General features: G+C 36.9%; 1 long non-coding RNA gene across 2 annotated transcripts; it reads right to left on the bottom strand.

Moving 5' to 3' along the window:
* Window positions 1-676: 676 nt before the first annotated feature.
* Window positions 677-10,911, bottom strand: LOC138715447 (uncharacterized). 2 transcript variants are annotated; one of them, XR_011336349.1, is made up of 3 exons: window positions 10,873-10,911; window positions 8,684-8,829; window positions 677-2,702 (listed from the first exon to the last, which is right to left on the bottom strand). It is a non-coding gene; the product is annotated as an uncharacterized lncRNA (long non-coding RNA). The 2 variants fall into 2 exon arrangements; XR_011336348.1 differs by lacking the exon at window positions 10,873-10,911 and having other exon boundaries at window positions 8,684-9,752.
* Between the last annotated feature and the right edge of the window lie 2,192 nt (window positions 10,912-13,103).

Raw genomic sequence — 13,103 nt, 5'->3', positions numbered from 1 at the left:
AACAATTGAACAGCTCCATCTATATTTCGGAAGTCGAGTCTTCCATATAGAACCCCAAGTTGTGTCTTTAATAATCTTTTGTTCAGTACAGTATAGCTGTTGACAGCAACTTCAAGTTCGCGTTCAGGAAAATTATGCAAAAAATTTGCTGCTTAACAATTTTGTTGAGTCTAGGTAGCTTAAAGACTGGAAACGATGAGTAGTTTCCTGAATTATATGGTCACATACTTCCTTGGCTTCAATTTTCGGATTCCATTTTCCGTCGCTTGCTGACTGATTCAGGAGGAAACTCAAAAAACTGGTAGATGGCAGCAGCAGTCGGACACTTGATTACCAAATACATTGTACATAGTTCCGAGTTCTTCCACAAACAAGCATTCTTTCGTTATGCTTTACTTTTGCAATCTCCAAGCTGTGTTGTGCTGAAGCTGACTACAGCACTTACCCGCGTAAAAATAGCCAATCAGAGCAGTGAATTCAGCTTCGCACATGCGCAATAATTATCTACATTCTCATGTAACTTCTGAGTAGCACAACGTACCGCCTGAGGCACCAAAGAACGAAGAGCGAAGACTAAACACTCTATAACGCGTCATGAACATAACCATGGGAAATTGTCAAATGGCAGATTACACACTATGGCATTGCAAATACATTATTTAAGCAAAAATTATCATTGTACTGTAGCACATAAGGACGGGCCGCCCCTGGATACGAACTAATTTATTAGCTATCGGAACACATTACATTAATGATATAAATAAACTGAAATATTATAACTATACTTGTTTTTTTGAAAGATGGGACATGACAGGAGCGTTGCGATTGGAAAAACAACTGAATGTCACGTAGCGTGGTAGGCCTGTTGCTATGGTAACAACGGTTGAGTTGCCAAACTTACCATTCTCACATGGCGAGTGCTTAATAGCTCTCTTGGCGACATTTATTGTGCACACAATGCTAGCATTGGTACATTTCGTGTTTGATTCTCTGTCGCTTTTTGTATTGTTTTCTTACCTTCGCGTCAATTGTCAATGAATGTTTTAACGTCAGTTATCTTAACATCAATTGCTAGCTTCCAACAGCTGGCAGCATGGTAGTCCATATTGGCAACATAGCACTGTAGTTCCAAGCTCGGCCGCTTAACTGTCATATCCCATCTCTCAAAAAAGCAAGTATAGAGCCCTGATGTTTGGCAAAATGCCTTTTTTACTGGGTGGAAGTAAATCATTATTTCCATAGATATAAATGTGATTTGGAGTAAATCAAAGTGATAGTCAATTTTTATTTTGCCTTTTTAAAGTGATTCTTGCTAACAGATGCCTTTTTTTTTGTCATTTTAAAGCAATATTTCTTGTTTATTTGCAATTTTCTAATTAATTGTAATGGGTATGAAATTTAAGCATTTGAAACAATGACTAACTTTACTAACAATAGTAAATAAAAGTAATTTATTTTGGTGCTTAATCTGCTAATAATCGTGCTTTAATAATGTTGGTCTAATGTGAATAATGATCGACAATCCACATTTACAAATATAATATAGTCATGTCTTCACGATACCCACAATCAGCTTTATAATTTTAAATATTAAGCTCGTTCTCATAGAAGCTGTCACGTAGCATTTCCAATTGTTTGCTTTCATATTTTCAAATCTTACTGTTACAATTTTGTGCTACACGTGTTTATTATTGTAGGAAAAGGAAATTTGAGTGAGGAACAGTCAGTTATTGTCAGGTGACAGAAGGTATAAGATCTGTTAGCAAGAATGCCTAAAATCAGTAAACCATTGAAAAGCAAACTTCTTGCTTACGTTAGTGAATTTGGTGCTCATGTGTTTTCAACTAATGGAACAGTTTTGTTGTGTAAGGTTTGTAAAAAGACAGTTAATCATGGAAAAAAGTCTTTTATAAGTCAACATGTGTCACCTACGAAGTAAATATGCGAGTTATGTTGATATAATTTAAATTTATTGCTAAAATATATTATGCCTTTTTAAAATTCATAATGCCTTTTTCAAAGATTATTGTGCATCTTTTTACGTTTTATTGCCTTTTTTGCCTGCCTATTTTAACTGTTATAAATTCCTAAATATCCGGGCTCTAGTGAAAGTAATAATTGACATTACAAGTGGCTCTGGTATCAATATATTAATTTTATTGTTATATTGGTACCAAGTGCAGGAGAGCATGTGATTATATGTGCTGATACAACATTCGTGCTAATAACGCTTTGAAGTGGAATGTACATGCCCTCCCTCTTGCTCCGCACAGTCCCTGCAGTGCCTACATACAGATGTCAACAAACGACAGTGCGCTCACTGGACAGCGATGAAGAAATTTCAAACAACCAATATGAATTAAGTCAGCATATAATCAAACACAGTCAGACTTATAACTTGCACTGTCAAGCATTACTTGCGGACCACACCAGCCACTGAATAATATCCACGAGTCCAAGGAAGAGTCACCAAGGCAGCTCCAGCAGACTGAAAACCCGTGTAACACAGGCGAAACTATAGTGCTGTACAGCTACACATCTCGTCGACTCGGTGGACAAACAACCACCACTGTTGTCAGACACCAAATTCTTGGCTGCACATCTCAGATCACTCTCCCATGATGCACCACCACTCCAGTCGAATGCTGCCCGACAGTCACTTCCAATGGATGATGTCCGAAAAACAGGAGTAGGGATTTTAACTGACAAATTTGAAAAAGCACCCATAGTAGAAAAATCACACAAGACACTGGCTATCCAACATGCAAAATTCGCGGGTACTCGTGTAAAGGGGGTTAAGTCAAATTATAAGATATGTAAACTTCTCTCCTTTGGTACTGAACAAAACCCCTTTGTCACAAAATACAGAGCACTGTAACTGCATCTTGGATGGAAGCATGATTTAACAGAAGTAATCATGGAGGGTTCAAATCTTTACTTATCCCATTTTAGCCAATTCATACTTAATCCCCTTTACACAAGCACCCGCGAATTACTACCCTCATTTGAGGTGCCAATTGATATAATCAAAAGCAAAGATGATAAGCCACTAGGACTGCCATCTATGTAAAAGAAAGAAAACGAACAGAAATATATGAAAATGAAATACGAGCGAAATAGAAACAAAGTGGCATTAGAATACATCACATAACATATCATAAATTTAAACTGATGACACTGGTTCCACTTGTTGAATTTAATTTGAAGGACTTCAGTATTCATTAGGAAGTGGTATGTTATTTCACTTAGAGAACTCAATGGTGATTTCATTGTTAATGGCTAATATGAATTATTACTTACTTACTTATGGCTTTTAAGGAACCCGGAGGTTCATTGCCACCCTCACATAAGCCCGCCATCAGTCCCTATCCTGAGCAAGATTAATTCAGTCTCTACCATCATATCCCACCTCCCTCAAATCCATTTTAATATTATCCTCTCATCTATGTCTCAGCCTCCCCAAAGGTCTTTTTCCCTCCGGCCTTCCAATTAACACTCTATATGAATTTCTGAATTCGCCCATACATGCTACATGCCCTGTCCATGTGAAACGTCTGGATTTAACATTCCTAATTATGTCAGGTGCGTTGTATAAGTTTCTCCATTCTCCTGTAACTTCATCCGTCTTAGCCCAAATGTTTTCCTAAGCACCTTATTCTCAAACACCTTTAACCTCTGCAAATCTAGTACATTACTGTAGGTACATTAAGAGAAAACCACAATTTCAAGTCGCACAGAGTTTGTGAGAGTTTCTGGTGTCTTGTCAGCCCACTCGAGTTATTATGTGGCCTCCAGATGTGGAGGGTAGCTGCGAATATATTGAATAAGCAGTCGTGGACAGCCGATAAGGAGTGGTCCTCCAGCTAGGAGTGGGGCGAAGGGCTACAACCCATTACCATAAAAAACAGCTTGTTACGAAACCATACAATAAGCTTCGGAATATGAATTATTACTATTGTAAAATACACACTTTTAACCTTTTTTTTCTGACATTTCTGTAAATGTTGTGTGTGAACATGTGAGCCAAATCCCATTCTGTAACTACATTGCATACCAAGGTTAAAAGAGGACAAAGTTATGCAATGTGTTTACCGCATAAACTTTTTAAACCTGCATCAGAGTATGTAACCTGGAACCTACCAGCATTCTATCAGTTAGGTTGTGGTGCAAACATGGAAGAACGTAGTTACAGCAGCAAGTGTTGTTCTACACATATTCAACTATTATATTAACACAACAGAGAAATGTAAACATTTTAACATAACAGAATACTGGTTTACTAATAGCTGTAGGTAGGTAAAAGGGGGGAAAAAGTATATTTACTTAAAGTTACAAAGACTAATTATAAAATCATTACTGTCAATAATATTACCTACAATCTGATTTACTTCTTCCACCTATCCATTAAGGCAAGTTGTTGTTCTTTCTTTTCTTATAAACCCAATATACTACATTTTCAACACTGCTGGGGGCAGGCATTACATTATCGTCACAGTCAAATCTCATTAGGTATTTAGTAGTATTGCTGATGTCTTCCAGAGCTAACAGAAAAGTTGTTGGGGACTCATTGTTTGCTTTATTTCCCTCGTCCTTTTCTTCTTTTTCAGATGCATCAAATGCTAGATTTCTTTCTAACATTAATTGTTCCATGATTTGAACTTCACATGTTACATATTTTTCATATGACACACTGCTTCTAATTGATAACATTTGTCTTCTGTCGTGTTAATTCTGTTACACTTTCAATCCCGAGAGATCCACTTCCATCCACAGATAACCACTCTACTTATCAGAACAGTTAGACATTATTGAATCTGTGATTGCTTTCCAAGCCTCTGCAATGAAATGCAGAACATCCAGAACATTTACCTTAATCATGAATCGACTTGTTAGTTGCACACATTGGTTTTCTCACAAGATTCTTGCGGTAATAATGTTTAAATGACATGATTATATTTTGTTCAGTGTAGAGTAATCAGTAATTATGTCCACCGCTATGCAGTAACGATTAGCCTGCCTGACCATGAAACGAGCAGGCCTGGGTTCAAATTTGGTTGGGACAAGTTACCTGGTTGGAGTTTTTCCATGTTTTCCTTCAACCACTTGAAGCAGAATTGCTGAGTAATTTTCGGTGTTGGACCTCGGACTCATTTCGCCTTCATTAGCAAAATTTCATTAATCACATTTAATAGCTACAGGTTGACCAGGAGGACATGGTTCCAGGATTCGCTTGCAGATGGCATCTGTCTGCAGGAACTGCACATATCCCAGAGATGCCACATGGGTTTCAATCAGCAGACTGCAGTAGACAGAGGGAGTATAGCTCCCTTGGATAGATAGCGCTGTGGCTAATCGCGGAATGAATGTGTCCTTCTGGTTAAGGATGCAGCAGATTCATGCACGTGAATTGTAAACAGATGCTATTGATCTGAAGAGGCTGCAGAGGAACATCACAGGGAGGTGGAGGGGGACTCCTGCTCACATGGACTCCATCAGACCTGAATGCTGTGGCTGAATTGATAGGATGGCACCAAGCAGTGAATCACGTGCTTGTTGTCTGTTGCACCCATTCATCAATGTAGTCTACTGTTATTGAGTAAAAATGTACAATTTTTCTGAAAGGGCTTTCTGATATCAGACCTTCTTGTAGACTACTTTGACAAGTACTTTACTATTTATAAAGACCTCCTCTTGTCTTGTCCTAAGCTTGAAAAGATTGTCTGTTTATTTTTTTCGTTTCAATAGCTGAGGCATCCTTACGCTCAATCATCAGTATACAGCTTTAGAAATTATTCTTTTTTTACTTTTTAAGAAAATGAGATAGGAAAATTTCTCTCTTTTGTTGAAGGAAATCACAAAGCATGCATGGACAATGTCATGTATCCAAGCTTAAGAAGCAAGACCTGAAGCGTTTATACATGTCATTGAAACGATTTAAAGCAGTCTTCAAAGAAAGTCTTCTGGTTTTGCTGTGGCCTAACACAGGGTTTAAGCTAGAAAATAAATAATTTTTGCAAAAATCCACAAATGAAAAATTATATTTGTGCAAATTGCGAAATGCTTGTGCAATATTATGAATAATTGTGCAGAAAGATAAAATTAATTAAGTATGCAGAAACAAAAAGTTACGTTAATTTGTTTATTGGAGTTTTATTACTTTCAATCCATCTTATCACAGTCTAGATACACTTATGCAAGTAAATCATTAGACATTCGTATGTTTAGAATCAATTACTGCTGAATTTATATCACATTAAAATACGTTATTTTATGGGCACTCTAAACATTGAAATTCTTTACTGGTAGGCCCTTCAAGATTTATTGTTAGCAGAGTGCTAACTCTTTTTACTGAAAGACTGTTTCTAATTCCAGTTTTGACAAGATTCATGCAACTAAATCCTTGCTCACAATTTTCGGTATGCCATGGAATTATATAAATCAATTAGAAAAAATTGTTCACTTGACTTACATTAATTGCACCAACTCTTTGAAATCAATTCCTGAACTTCTATTGCTCAATCCTTTTTTGAATATTACCCATGCCATTAGCATTTCATTTAAATTCAGATAAGTTCAAACACATTTCTGATTTCATTTTCTCCATTACCATCCTCGTTTCTGGAGTCCAATGTGATTGTTGCATTTTTTGCACATAGACATTCAAAGCTTGTTGCGTTTTTAGAAGTAGCAAAATGCGACTGTCACTTAAACCCTGGCCTAACATAACTTTATATACTCTTGTAAAAATTTCACAGACTGATTTTAAATTTTCCACTTTGACAGTAAACGAACGAAAGAATTGGAAAATTTTTCCTATAACAGTCTGAATGCCAACTGCCAAAATACGAGTATGTACACCAGTTCTGTACAGCATTGTGTATTATACTACTACTCCATTTATATTTGCCCATCCAGTTCTTTTTCATTTCTAAAATAAATTGTTTTTCTTTTTAAATCACCAAAATTGCTGTTTCTATTGTCTCCTGATATTCCTAATATTTTGTCTGAAATGTTACTCATTTCAACAATTTCCATAATGTGCTAAACCAGAATATCTGAAGTCTCTCTGTGTAAATTATATTGGTGAATTCTAATATTTCATTTTTAATATAAACGTTTGGAGTTTTGCAGTACTTAACAATAACTGGCGACATTTTCTTGTCAATGGTGTTGTGTACCTCAATTTTCGATGCCCGTGCGTCCTACTTTAAATGGTTCAAACCTACCCGCGCAAACGACAGTCTCTGTTTTCTCTCTCTAACAAAGCAGGTTGGCTCGCTTTTCGCTCTTATGAGGGAGAAAGCAAAGATCATACGGCGACGAGTAACGTTGGCAGTAGAAATACCCCCAGGCACTGTGAAGTAACTACGTGTGGGTTAACACCTTATTGCACCGAGCCCTTCAATTGTATTCGGTATATATGCTATGCTGGATACAGATATGGGAAATTCCATTTTCAAACTATATTAACTGGGTTACATACCCCAGTCTGAAAAGCAGGCTACGCCACTGCATACTACAACTTATGAATTATTCATAAGCACAATGAAAAAACATTAAACACATTTTATTTAACTAATGATTTGTCATCAGACTTTTTTTTTTTGTTAAGTTTATTTATACACGCTTTAACATTCACGGTCATCTCGCGTGTTTTAGTACCTGTGGGTATATAAGTAAGCCGCTTTTACTATTCCTGTTTCTATTGTTGTGTTGTAGATAGTTTGTGTGTAGGTAACTGACTCAAATTTTCGATTAATGTTTATGATATTGGTGATTGAGGTGATGATGAATCATGGTATGCAAATTTTCAATCCGGCCTTTGTGACTAAGTGAAACCATGAAAAACACCAGTCAGATTGGTCGGCCATGGGGTTTGAACCTGGGATCTCCTGAATGCGAGTCTCAAATGCTACTACCTGAGCCAACTCATTCGGTAACATCAGACTTGTTCCACAAGTCATCTGATCTTCAGTTCAATGGACGAGCAGCCAACTTTTCTCCCAGCCTTCCAGACTATATCAGACTTACGTATGTAATCACAAACTATCGACCACTGTAACAGAGGCAGTTGTGACAACATTAAATAAGTGAAGCAGAATAATAATATGCGTAATTTCGTTATTCACGACTATTCAAGTCTTTTAAATTCGTTACTTTCGTTACCAATTGCTTAAATAGTTATTTTTAGTTACTTTTGTTAGCAGTAGATGGCCTGTTATTTTTGGACCTACCTGAACACAATGGTATTTTTAAGAATGATGAAAACTCTTATCAAAACTTTCTTTGAAAGAAAAGTAAAATCAGGTCATATGTCAGAGTTTAACAAGTGAAAGAAGCCTGTCCCTGAATGAGAGATCTCCAGGCAAAATTTACCCGTTGCTTGTCGTCGTCTATATTAAAATTCACTTCTATTCATCATCCTTAGCTATCATTTCACCATCAAGGTAATCTTTCAACATATGGCATATGAAGAGCTTCTCTGATAACGTGGCAACAATAGACTACAGAGTACATAAAAAATCTAAGCTACTGTATACACTAACACTAGCAGTTATATCTTCATATGTGCAGTAGGTTTTGGCACTTTTGATTACCAGCAGTTACAATAACTATCTCTTGAATCAGCAACTGTTTCATTTTACATTAAATTTCTGTTCATTACGACGTTAAAAATTCATACCTTCAGCTACAGTCTGTTTCAGAAGATGTTGATCCACTGAAAGAAAGCGATGTACATGGGCTGCTGCTTCCTCATAATCTTCATTTCGAAGAGCAGTCTGCACTCCGCCACTACACAGCTGAAGATCTGAACTCTGACACCCTGCTCTATAGAACACATGTAATTAAAACAATAATGCTTTATAGCATACAGTAATGCAACAGGATATTGTGAAAACCATTAAAAACTACACAATGAAAAATAATCATAAGATTTTACAGTAATATAACAGTATAGTGAGATAGAAGTCGCATTAAAAACTACACAAAATTTTTTCCTTCCCTTTTTAAATTTTCTTTCTCTTCCAACCATTCCATATTCCAACCTAACCTTGATGGTTACATTTGATTTTAACCACTCAAAGTAATTCAAGAAATAATGAACAAAATGTACATTAAATATTACTGCCAATATATAGAAAACTTCGATCTGTGATTATTACAAAAATAGCCCGTTATCACTATTATTTCAAAATGAAAAAAGATCATTAGCCATAATATCCAACTACTGAAGATAAGAAAGGAAATATGCTGACCTGCATAAATGAAATTTCAAGATGGAGGGAGCACTTTAGCGAAATGTTAAATTGTTTACCCCCAAACAAGTTTATTAAATATCAAGCACAAAACAACGACCAAGATACTGAAGGCCCAGACTTGAGGGATATAAATCTGTTAAAAATTTAAAACAATAAACCTTATGAAAGGAAATTATCATATATTATTATCCCCATTCATAAAAAAGAGAGATGACAACTTTCAGAATTTTTATCATAGACAACTTTCAGAATTTCTATCACTGTGTAACGAAATGTATGAGAAAGGCAAATGGCCTCAAGATTTCACGGAGACAGTGATGCTGCCAGTACCAAAGAAAAATAATGCCCAAAAATGTAATGAGTTCAGGACTATCAACTTGATATCGCACTTGGCAAAGATTCTCCTGCGAATACTAAATGGATGTTTATATTCTAAGAGGAAGGAAAGTTGAAAGAGGAAAAATTTGGCTTCAGGAAAGGAAAAGGTACGAGAGATGTAACTGGACTGCAATCAGCAAGATATATCTGGAAAAAAAAGTAAAGAAACGTATGTAATATCTGTGGTGGTAGAAAAGGCTTTTAATAAAGTGCACTAGAATAAATTTATGCAAATCGTGATGAAAAGTGGTGTGATTAGGAAAGAGAGGAGGCTATTAAGTGATCCTTATATGAAACAGCGAGTCAAAGTTAGACTAGGTCAAGAAATGTCATAGGGAAGTGCAGTAAGGACAAGAAAGCTCTTCATCACCTTCCTGTTTAACATCTACTCGGAGGATTTAGAGAAGAATTATTTTCAGAAGGGGTGATAGTAGGAGGAAGAATAAAGTGCATAAGATTTGCTGACGACATGGCGTTGTTAGTAGAAAAAGAAGATGATAATAAGGAATATGCTAATGGAGCTAAATGAGAGCTGAGAGCAGTATGGGATGAAGTTAACGAAGACCATGTTTACTGGTAGAAAAATAAAGGTGATAAATGTGCGAATTCGAAATGAGTCAGTAACACGTAGACAGCTTCAGATACTTGGTATAGGAACATGAGCTGTTGCCAGGAAGTCAAAAGGAGAATAGCAATGACAAAGGAAGTTTCTAATAGAAAAAGGAGCATTTTCTACGAAACTTTGAAAGAAGAACTATGAGACCAGTGAAGAGTTTTGTGTGGAATGTGACTTTGTATGAGACAGCAGACAAAATAAGAAATGAAGCAGTGCTAGAAAGAGTAGGTGAAGAAACAATAATGTTGAAACTGGACAGGAAATTAAAGAGAAATTGGCTACATCACACATGCACGCATGCACAGATATGTAATAAAAGGGTTTTAAAACACTCCACATTCATTGACTTCCAATATACACTATTCTCTCTTTGTCCATAGATCTTTCAGCACTCTCCTACAGATGGGACCTCTCCAGCTCCTTCAGTATTGTCTTCATTTCTTCTCCCTCATCCATATTTAAACTGTTCGATAATCAGCTCTTATCCACCTTTCATACCATAGTCATCCCTTATCCATCCTTTATACATCTAAGAAATTCAAATTTTAAATCACTTATAACTTTAATCTCTCTGAATTCGCAAAAAGAAAATGTATTCTGTTTAAAATCATCACTCACCCTGGCAATATCTAGCCGACGCACTTTAGCACTAACATTTTCTGCCAGAGTTGAAGTAAATGTTACCATCTCAGCAAGTTTCTGGGCATCAGAATGGACGAGTTCGAGACTGCTCCGATGGACGCTCAGATTCTCTGAATTTAATTTTCAGATTCAGTACAAACCAGGAAAAAAACATCAGAACGCAGATGCTCTATCTAGAATTCATAAAGTGCCCTTTGTTACGATCGACAAGATGGAATCTCAATCCGTTCGAAATCTACAATTGCCGAACCGCAATATGCACAATGGTTGAATGACGCAAATCAGTTTAAATTAGATGACAATGGGATTTTGTTTCGAATCCAAAATGACCGTGAACCTTGTTTGGTAGTACCTATACCATTGAGATTGACTATACTAAAAATATATCATGATTCACCAATCGGTGCACACCAAGGTCAAAGGTGGACCTATGACTTATTAAGTCGAAGTTTCTATTGGCTAGATATGAGATCAGACGTGGAAAATTATGTTGCAAATTGCATGTCATGTTGGAAAAGAAAAACAGGAAAACATCCTGTAGCCCTCTTCAGGAGTTCGGTGAAGTGGTGAAACCTTTGAATTAGTTAGCATGAACATCCTTGGTCCATTTCCAAAGACCACTTCCGGAAACGTCTATCTATTGATTTTCATGGTTGCCTTCACGAAGTGGAGTGAAGCTATTCCGATACCTGACCAATCTGCGGAAACTGTAGCTAGGGAATTTGTCACAAAAATAGTTGCTAGTCATGGAACCCCTAAACAAGTATTAACTGATCAAGGCAGAAATTTTGTATCTACATTGTTCAAGGAAGTTTGCAAATTGCTACACATAAAGAAAATACAGACAAATCCGTATCATCCTATGGCGAATGGACTAGTTGAACGCAGTCATCAAACGTTCACGGCAATGATGTTTCACTTTGTGCGTTAAGACCAAAGAGATTGGAATAAGTGGATAGCTATAGTACAGAAGGCGTACAGAATTACACCCCACTCGGTGACCGGGTACTCCCCATTCTTTCTCTTGTATGGCAAGGAAATGCCTCTGCCATTTCCAGTTGATATGAGTCCGAAATTTCCAAGAGAAAATATAGAATCCGACCCTATGGTTGGCCAAGCCAGGAAACTAGAGACGGCCTACAAAGTGGTTAGAGAACGATTAAAGCAAAGTAAGACAACGCAAGCGAGACAGTACAACACGAGGCGAAATGTGAAACTTCAAACATCTGAGCTAGGAGACAAAGTATTCATACAAAGCACAGTGTTGAAAAAGGAAGTAACGAAGAAATTAGCTAAACCATGGACAAGCCCAGTTGAGATAGTAGAAATACTAAATGAAGTCAATTACCGCATTCGCTACGGAGACGGTAGAACACAAGTAGTTCGTGTAAATAGATTAAAGTTGTGCCGATGTCAGGTTGACGACATTCATCCTACCAAAAATAATACGGAAAGTATGTATACGCACTATTGGGAGAATGATGAAGGACCCCTGAGAATGGAATCGAACAGAGAACCCCAAGGTGAAGGAATAATCAGTGAAATGTCAGGAACGGCGAAAGAAAACGCGTGGGCATCGGAAAATGAGATACCGCTAAGCGAATTAAGAGAAAGAGTAGGAAGAGATGAAGATTTTGAGTCCGAGGACGAAATCCCTCTCGCCTCGTGGAAAGTGAGATCAGATGATCCTCCCCAGGCACACAATTCTGCTGAACCAGACCATGAGTTCGACTCTCCTCATAATTCATTTAATGCTCCCAGTGTGAGTAATGAAACAGCCGAACAGAGGAGCCAACCAACTTCACCTCGCTACGGATTGCGAACTAGAAATATTTACTAACCTATTGGATTACAGATTATCTAATTGTTGTCGCAAAAAAAAGTGATCTAATAAAATATGGGGACGAGAATTATACTCTCTGTTCCCCGGATGTAACAATATTTTCAGCTACTCAGCCGCAATTCTAGCCAGAGTAAACTGAGGAAGCCTGTGTCATCGGATCTGAACGACCTTCGACGTGATATCGTCCATTCCAAGAAAAACCCTAAGTATATTGTATAATGTTAAGTTGGGCATGAAGCTCGCCTGGAGATGCCAAAGTTCAAAATGGGACTTGTAAAATTTACTTCTACTTTTGTAACTTAAAATAACTGTATCATAAATAATTCTGTTCATCGAGTTAACTGTTATGTAATATGTATATAGA

Source organism: Periplaneta americana, chromosome 15, assembly GCF_040183065.1.
Source record: "Periplaneta americana isolate PAMFEO1 chromosome 15, P.americana_PAMFEO1_priV1, whole genome shotgun sequence".
Taxonomy (NCBI): Eukaryota; Metazoa; Arthropoda; class Insecta; order Blattodea; family Blattidae; genus Periplaneta; species Periplaneta americana.
This window is presented reverse-complemented; position numbering and strand designations above follow the sequence as displayed.